Below are 9,762 nucleotides of genomic sequence, written 5' to 3' on the forward strand. Positions count from 1 at the left end.
GCTTAAAAGAAATACCACAGTCGGACGTCTGAGCGACATCACAGATAGGGCTTTAAAAGAAATACCACAGTCGGACGTCTAAGCGACATCACAGACAGGGCTTAAAAGAAATACCACTATCGGACGTCTGAGCGACATCACAGACATGGCTTTAAGATAAATACTACAGTCGGACATCTGAGCGACATCACAGACAGGGTCTATAACAAAAGTAAATAACAGGTATGCCACCGTCGGACATCTGAGCGACATCGCAGACAGGGCTTGTACAAAATGTAAATAGCAAGATTAGTCCATCCACAAGAATAATCTTTCAACTGGATTCATCACATATAAATCCCACCAGAGTTTTGTCACTGAGGTTGGTACCTGACAAGACAAGATGAATATAGTACTTGAACAAAGTACAAGACAATTGACGGATTCGAGACTCTACAGAGTTTGGATGAACTGACCACAGCGAACGGATTTCCGTAGTCACGAAGGACTAGTTCCGTTTACGGTATTTCAGTAGAAACGCATTTAACTAGTACACACCCATTTCACCTCACGATGCCAGGAATCACCCTGGTCAACGTCCAAGAAAAACATTGAGACGGGGAGGCCACAACCTCGAATAGCATGGGATCAAATTTCTATACGCGCGCTCTAAGGGGTGCCCCCTCTCGGTCCCAACCGGAAACACCCATGCCCCCTGACCGGATGACGGGCTTTAATCCAGGGCCATGGAACCCTCATCCCGGCTTCTCCACTTGGTGTGTACCAGGAAAATGGTTGCAATTTACTATGCCATATCCCTTGCGGAAAACATGTGGCAGCACAAGAAGGAAATGAAGGGAATATGATTTGATCATGTTGACACTACTGTCGAAGGGAATGGCCTAAGCCTGGCATGTCACAACACTGCCATCTTACCCATCCTCATGCCAACACATGGCTATGCAAATATGTATCCAACAACACAATGCTTACCAAAACTTACTTTCCGATTATGTATATGAAATATAACATTCAAAAAGTTGTTCATAAACATGCCATGATCATACTAAAATGCAAACACGCAACAACACTCATCATATCAAGAGTTCAAACATGCTTGCCTGGTTCGGAGTAGTCGGAGTCTAATTGTGCGTGGTTTGCAGCTCCGTCACCTCCTCCGGTATCTACGGTATAAGAAAAGATATGCATGCAACGTAAATACAATGAGTGTACAAAGAAAGTGTTCCAAATATTTTTCAAATAAATATGATAAAAAACTAGACAAAAATTTGAAGAGGACAGAAAAAGAATCACTCAAAAATTCCTTTCTGAATAAAAAGTTATAAGGGTTTTAACCCAAGGACCCATCTGTAATGAAACAGAAAACTTCTAGGGGGTTTTGCAGAAAAAATCAGAAAAACGGTTCAGAGTGGAAGCGTATTTGCCAGAGTACGCTTTCAGTAAACGCTTCGAAATAAAAACACAAGAGTGGCTGACGGGCGGGTCCCACCCGTCAGGTTCGAATTTTCAAACGAGGGAGCCGGGGCTGGTCGGCGCCCGAGAGCCGCGGTGGTCGCCGGCGGCGATCCACGGCGAGGCAGGGAGATGAGAGAGTACCTCTGTGATCAGGGCGCCATTCCGCGTCTGTGGGAGGTGGTGGTGGTTGCCAAAGAGAACCACATCGGCGGCGACGCTTGCTCCGGTGGATGGTGGTTCGGGTGGTCGTGGATCTCGCCGGAGAGAGCTGCGAGGTCAAAATTGAGGTGGGGGTTATCTTACGAGAGGTGGTACGATGCTACGGTCGAAAGTAGGGCGGCGGAGGAGTTCTCACCGGAGAGAATGATGCCGGAGCCCGAGGTGGACGGAGGTGGCCGGAGTCGAGGAGGAAAGGCCCCTCGAGGCTCGTTCAGTGGCCGGGCAGGGTCTGGTGAGAAGGTGGAGTCGTGCGGAGGCGAGAACAAGCTTGGGGTGCTATATATAGCCGCCCCGAGGCGGTTGCCGAGAACGGGGTTCTCCGGCGAGGTGATTACGGCGGCACAGTGGTTGCACGGGAGGGTTCAGGGGTTGATCGTCATCGTGGGTGATCCCTGGTTCCGTTTAGATGCTAACTGCACCGGGATTGGGTTGTTTAGGGGGAGCTCGACGGAACGGGGCGGCGCGGGCCCGTCGGCGGCAGGGAGCACGCTCTGCGTGTGCCGCGCCACGGCGACGGTGCTGCATGCGGTGCGCTGGCGGGGAAACGGCCACGCGGAGCCACCAGGGGGTTTGGGCGGCGTCGAACGGCGTTATGCCGCCGTTCTGCTCCCTGTCGGCCGCTACGGTGATACGGCCGCCGCAAGACACGCCGGCGCAGGCGGGGCCAGGGCGCCACCGACGCCAGGAACGCGCCAAGCGCTCGTGTGAAGCTCCGGACAAGAGGGATAGGATGCGAGCAATGTGCCAAGGGCACCGTGGACTCGTGACTGAAGTTACTGACGGAGATCGACACTGAACTTCTGAATTTTCTGAAAGTGAACAGTACTAGTGCATGCAAGGTGTTCGACAGAATGATTCTAGTGTGTAGGGATTTTTGCTTGAGCTGGTTTTTGGTGGAGGGGCCTCTCATTGCATCTAGAGGCTGCCTGAATATTTGTAGAATTTTTGGAGAGGTGTAGATATGAATTTCACCAAATTTGGCAAATCTGGTCCAAACTTGCAGTGAGTGAATTTTGAAATATTTGAATAGGAGAAGAGTGGATCAAGATGGTTCTGGGTTGTGGGTACAAAGGACTATCCAAGGGTGTTGAGTTGAGGTCAAAAATCAAAAGCATTAGGGTACTTGCTTTGTAATCCACCTAGGCTCAAAAGAGAAGACAGATTTATATTGGGAGGAGAAATCATTGGAATAAAATCCAAAAATGGATTTTATTTGTTTGGACAGAATGTTTGGATTGCACCAGAGTGGGAGGAGAGGTTTTGGGAAAATTTCACCATAGGAGGCATGGTGAAATTTAGAAGGGATCAAAACCAAATAAAAACCCAAAACTAAAAAGGATTTTTGAGAGGGCAAACTTAGAAGATGGTTTTTAGGAAGGGTTTAAAAGACCTTCTTTCAAACCAAGCAAGGCTCTTTTGAAAAAAACACAAACCACCAAAATTTTTGGAGTGTCACACATAACGTTAAGCGTGCAGACCCTACGGGTTCGAGAACTATGTAGACATGACCTAGAACTATTCTCGGTCAATAACCAATAGCGGAACCTGGATGCCCATATTGGTTCCTACATATGCTACGAAGATCTTTATCGGTCAAACCACATAACAACATACGTTGTTCCCTTTGTCATCGGTATGTTACTTGCCTGAGATTCGATCGTCGGTATCCAATACCTAGTTCAATCTCGTTACCGGCAAGTCTCTTTACTCGTTACGTAATGCATCATTCCGTAACTAACTCATTAGCTACATTGCTTGCAAGGCTTATAGTGATGTGCATTACCGAGAGGGCCCAGAGATACCTTTCCGACAATCGGAGTGACAAAACCTAATCTCGAAATACGCCAACCCAACATGCAACTTCGGAGACACCTATAGTACTCCTTTATAATCACCCAGTTACGTTGTGACGTTTGGTAGTACCCAAAGTGTTCCTCCGGTAAACGGGAGTTGCATAATCTCATAGTTACAGGAACATGTATAAGTCATGAAGAAAGCAATAGCAATATACTAAACGATCAAGTGCTAGGCTAACAGAATGGGTCATGTCAATAAGATCATTCTCCTAATGATGTGATGTCGTTAATCAAATGACAACACATGTCTATGGTTAGGAAACATAACCATCTTTGATTAATGAGCTAGTCAAGTAGAGGCATACTAGTGACTATATGTTTGTCTATGTATTCACACATGTATCATGTTTCCAGTTAATACAATTCTAGCATGAATAATAAACATTTATCATGATATGAGGAAATAAATAATAACTTTATTATTGCCTCTAGGGCATATTTCCTTCACGTCCTAGGTAGTCCATCTTCCTTTCGGAGAAGGCTTGCTCCACTGTCGTAGCTCCATCTCCATGTCGATCTTTCTCTACTTCTACCGTATTCTACTTGTGATGAGTTTATGTCTCATGAACTAGTGCCAGTACTATTATTCTAATCACACTTCTTCAATATCTTTGCCATCAGGGATGCTCAAGTCGATTTTAGTGGAACTGCATAAAAGCATCGTATGATCCGAGGGTGCCACCCGTCTTTCCTTTGACATGTTCTACCTGGCCAGGGAATTAAATCTTGGTTAGAGTTTAGGGTTTAAGTCGTAGTGACCCCATCAGTAGTTTTTTCTTTCGTACACGCTCTCACAACTTTTTTCTTTAGTTGTGAAGTAAATATTGGCTATGATCTGTGAATCATTGAGATGCATCAGCATGCGTGTTTGTTTCCCTTTGTATTTGATGGAATGTTGTAATGGGGCAACCTTGGAATAGGAATGAAAATGGAGTGGAAAGTTTCCGTTTTTCCGAAGAAAAAATGGAAACGGAGAGAAACCAACGTTTCGTTTCGTTGGATCGCTCCATCGAGCAAAACCAACGTTTAAATCACGTCTGTCGTGTTCGTGTCTCACCCTCCTCCACGGCTCGACCCCACACGGTCGCTCGGCATGCCACTCACTGCAAACCGAGTATACGATAACTTTCCCGCCTGCTTGTCGATGGATCGCGCCATGGAGTACTACTAGCACTACTGGAAGAGATTGACGAGTTGGGGGAGGACAGCTAGCTGTAGCACGGACTCCCAAGATGCTGGAGAAGCGATTGCTAGTACTTGCGAACAGCTTCAGCACATCCATGATGCAGCAATAGCCGAAGCTTTGGCTCTCCGGATGGGGTTAAATCTCGTGGAAAGAATCGGATGCTCGCCAATTATTGTAGAAACAGACTCATTGGAACTAGTTGAGGCTTTTAATGGAGTCACTCAAATATGGAGTCCTTACTCAGTGATCCTTGCGGAGTGCTTTCAAATTGCTCACAGGCTAGGAAAATTTTCATTGCAACACTACAAACGGGAAGCAAACTATGTGGCGCACAATCTAGCTAGACATGCTTTTACTACAAATTATGTAATTTTCTGGGATGATCAGCCACCTAGCTTTATTGTTTCAGATGTAATTCAAGATGTAACTGTGTTGAAAAATCAATAAATGCGCCATGAAGGCTTTCCCTCAAAAAAAGACTCCCAAGAACTTTTTACATGCATGTTGTAGCCGGCTATTGCGACCATTGAACGCAGAGCAGCCGCGTGCACCCGGAAGCGGCGCGGGTGACTCTCTCTCGGCTGGCGCGCCACTTTAATGCCGGCGCCAGTGAGAGGTCGCGTCCGCTCTGGCCGGGCATGAATGCGGCACTGAATGTTTCGGGCGGGAAGCACGCGCGGGTGATGAAGAGGGTTCGGGTTGGTCAGGACCGGCCGTGGCAGCGGTCCGGGCATGCGCAAACAAGAGATGATGTATGTTAATATTGCTGCGTATATAATTAACAACGTAAATAATGTGCCAGTTGGAAAAATATGATTGGAGATGGAGATGGAAATGGAATTTTACGTAAACACGGATATGCATGTCTATGTCTATGTGTGTGTGCGCGGCGACTCTTGCGACCTGGAAGCGGGGGCGTGTTTTTGATCGAGTTTTCTTTCTTGGTACGTTAGAAAATCAGTTTGTCTAATTCACATCTAGATGTTATTTAAGGATATCACATCTAAGCTCCCACAAGTATATAATGTAGCAACAAGAAACAAAAAAAACTAGGACAAAAAAAATAGACCACAAACAGAGTGGACATCAACTTAGACATCTAGATGTGTCCTAGACAGACCCTTAAAAAATTGTCCTGATTTATGCCTTGGTGGAGGTATACATGTTGTTTCGACAAAAAGTACATGGTGGTTGTGCTGTCATTGTCCATATGGTGGTAGTACTATCACTGGTTAAATGAAGAAATGCTTTTTTTCTCGGGTATCCTGGTTTAGTTCCCATCAAGATAGGGTTTGCACTCTCCACACGCTTGCCGCAATACATATATGTTACACGCTGGAGGCTCAACGTTCATTTGCTAGGGTTTGCTATATTCACAGTCTCTCACCCTCCCTTCACCAGATCTAAACAAGATTGCATTGGCCTCTTGTCTCTCTCTCCCCCCTCATAGCTGGTGAAGGAGGCGTCCGTATCCCGTCGCACCGGGAAGGGGAGGAGGTGCAGCGTTAACTCTATCGCCTTCGGCGAGGGAGGCAATCCACTGCCGGCTGCGCTGTTCTCTTTCACCCAGCGCCTGTGCGGGAGGCCCACCGACCCCTTCTTCCTTGCTGCCGTACATAGTGTGGGCAGATCCGGCCTCCCGCCACACGCCTTGCCACATCCCGACGACCCTAAGGTATAAGTTTCTCTGAAACCGTCGTTGCTCTAGCTGCATGTGGATCTTTTTGGATCTGTAGTCGAATCTAGGTCTTGGTTCAAATAGGAAAGAAAGGTGCGGTGGGGTGGAGCATGAATCTAGGATGTGGTTCAATGAGGAAAGGAGGGAGGAAAAGTAGTATAGACTAGCTATCCAGCCGCTTTGTTGGTCAAAAAGGGAAAAAGGGGGTAACCCAGTACACACATCTGTAAGGAACCGATCTCTTTGTTGAAATGGGAAAGAAACTGGGGGGGGGGGGTCAGGTAGTTTGTGCAGGACTAGATTTGCTGCCCTCACATAGGAAAAAAGTTCAAAGAGAACAAATATGGGACCAACACAGATATGCTATTGCGACATGATATCTATTCAACTTGTTGCTATTGCGACATTTTGCTTCGCTACGCAAAACAGTTTGCTTGATATCAGTGCAACTGCACAAAAGGAGATTGGATTTCCTATTCGTGTTAGCTGATTCGTATTTTCTCCTGGTGTTCTCATGAAAGGTCAGTACATGCCTTCATCCACATGATTGTGCAGTGTGCTTTGAGATGTTGTGCTACATGTATTGGTACTGTTTTAAATAAATGTTGAATTGAAGCTATTGTATTGCTGTCTTTTCCCATTAAGTAGTGAACAAAAATGGGACCAACCCAGACATGATGCTTGTTGCTTTGTTACAACAAACTCTGCATCAACCCCTTTATAAGTAGATGGAAGCACATATTGTTGTTGTGCCCACTCTCCCCTGGAACTGTTTATGATTTTCGTTAATCTAATGCCACTGGTAAAATTAAGCAACGCCACTCTCAGAATTAATTAACTACTGAATCTTAGTTCAAAACTGCAACACTTGTTAGGAATGGTACTATCCTGCTTTGTAGTTCTTTCTACATGTTTAACCAAGGTATTGTTAAGATAATGTCTCTTTAAAAATGAATCAGTTGCATTGTTTTAGGAATGGTACTTTTCTGCTTTGTCGTTCTTTATACATGTTGAAACAAGGCATTGTTAAGATAATGTCTCAGTCAATATGAATGAATCTCACTGATGGAGAATTGCTACTCTCCTGCTTTGTTTCCCATTAAGACAAGTCATCAACCGTTATTTTTCAGTAATTGTTTCCCTTATACCTATTGTTGCTTACAGGGATATCAAAATTAAAGCTCGGTTTTATTCCGACTTCGATTTTAGTTGAACTGCACAAAAGGAACCAATGTGTCCAAGGCAAACTGTTGCGTTACTGGGTCCAGTTGGTCGTTCCACTTTGCAGAAAGAAGCAGTCACTGGCTGCAGTACATTACAGAAGGAATGACCGAGAAGCTTTACAGAGTATTATTAGACACCGGTGACATGACTAGTCTGCAGAGACCATTGGCAATTTAACAACACGTGGAGTGCCCTGGGCAAAAAGTGCCCAAACAAGTACAAGAAGCTACGACAGGACACAATCATAGGCATTACATATTTTGAATGGGAAAAGCTTGTCAAAGTTTAATCATTGATGTTAGCAAGAAGACGTTAGTTTAATATATTGGAATTGGAAAACCTTGTCAAAATTTGCTCATTGATGTTAGCCAGAAGACATGCATTTGATATTTTTGAGTGGGACGCCCTTGCTGCGAGTAGCGTCGGGTGTTTTTTCCTATTCTTGTGTTCAGTTTAGAACTAAATAGTTACTCTGCTGAGATATTCCTGTGTTAAGAGTTTGTTCTGAATATTGTCTATGTAATGCCAGGCCTTGTGTTTGATTGCAAAGTTGAGCTTGGAATGTTGTGGCATGCGGCATCACGAGCTGTTCACCGTGTCTCCTGAGAATAATGCTTCGTATTGTTTTGCATGTCGATCTAATGCGAGTGATTTGCTTGTTAAGAAGATCATGTTCTTCTGTTGTTTCCGTGCGTAAGAAGTTCATCGTCTGATGTTTCATTCATAGCCTATATGACATGTCGGGTAGGTTAGACGTCAAACCATATGATCTTCCGACCAACTCATGATATTAGACCGTGATTGGACCATCATTTTCCAACCAAAACCGCTTGTAAAACTAACGCTTGTAAATTAAAGCAGATGGTCTTGGGCGAAGGCGCTTGGTTGGTCGATTTCGGAGGTGCCTCCTTATCATGTACAACTATTTTTTTTTGCTTTCTCCTGGTTTCCTAACATCACGGTCCCACACCGTTGTCAACCTATGTAGTCAATATAAACGAGAGAATTGCACAAGGTGCGGCCGACAGCTGGGACCAAGCAGCTCGAGCAGTATTTGTGTTTTTGAGGCGTGAGCACTGCAGAGTTTTTCTTGGTGATGATTTCGTTGTTGTTCAGAGGAGAGCAGGGTATTAACTGGGCGGGCTGTGGCCCGTCTAGCCTAGGCTAGATATCCAGCCCAGATACTACTTTTTTCAAGATGAAAATGGCTAGCCCAGCTATAAGTCTTTTTGAGGAATACCCAGGCAAGGTCAACTTGTTATTCTCCGCCCCGCTGGGCTGCAAATCTTTCCTAGGAGGGATGCATTAGGCTTAACAAGAAAATGGGCTTTAAAAATAATAAATGTGATGTAATTATAAAAACTGGAAAGTAACTATAAAAAAATGCACCAAACACAAAATTAGTTTATAAAATATTATTTATGGATTTTGAAAATCTTAAATTTTCATTGTTGCACGCGCAATGTTTCGTTGGATTTGTATGTAATACAAATTTATATTTAATCTGACTAGAAATTTCGGGATAAAAATATTTCGGATCCCATCAAAATGTGGGAAATTTTATTGAATTCTGGCTTCAACAGTTCATTCAAATTATTAATCATTGTCCTAGCTACAAAATGGGCTGTACTTTTAACAAACTGTAAATGGGTTGTAAATTCCATTGGAATTCAAAAATGGGCTGTACATTCTTACAAAACGCAAATGGGCTATAAGTTCTCTGCCACACACTTGTGGGCCTACTAAGTGACGCGTCCCCTAAAAAAATAGTTGACGTGTATGCTAGGCTTTGTCAACTTATTATAGTCAACACACAGTTGTAGCAGCAGTGGCCGTTGGATATCTATCCAATGGATGTCGTGCTTCTTCTTCAATCTCGGATATTCTTAGCTTCGGCCGCCCAAAAAATGATTCCTCCCCCTGACATCTGGGGCACACCGTTTTGGAGGCTGACCCGTGGGCCTACTAAGTTGGAGCGTACCAAGGGCTTTGTCAACTTAGTCAATATAAACGATTCTAGCTTCAGTGACCGTACGATGTCCATCCAACGGCCGTAGTGCTTCTTCAACCTCTGGTCTTCTTGGTCCAGCCGCCCAAAGCAGCGTCGATCGTGCCGCCTGCTCCTGCCAACCGTGGCCGGCTGT

Source organism: Triticum dicoccoides, chromosome 4B (genome assembly GCF_002162155.2).
Source record: "Triticum dicoccoides isolate Atlit2015 ecotype Zavitan chromosome 4B, WEW_v2.0, whole genome shotgun sequence".
NCBI classification, from domain to species: Eukaryota; Viridiplantae; Streptophyta; class Magnoliopsida; order Poales; family Poaceae; genus Triticum; species Triticum dicoccoides.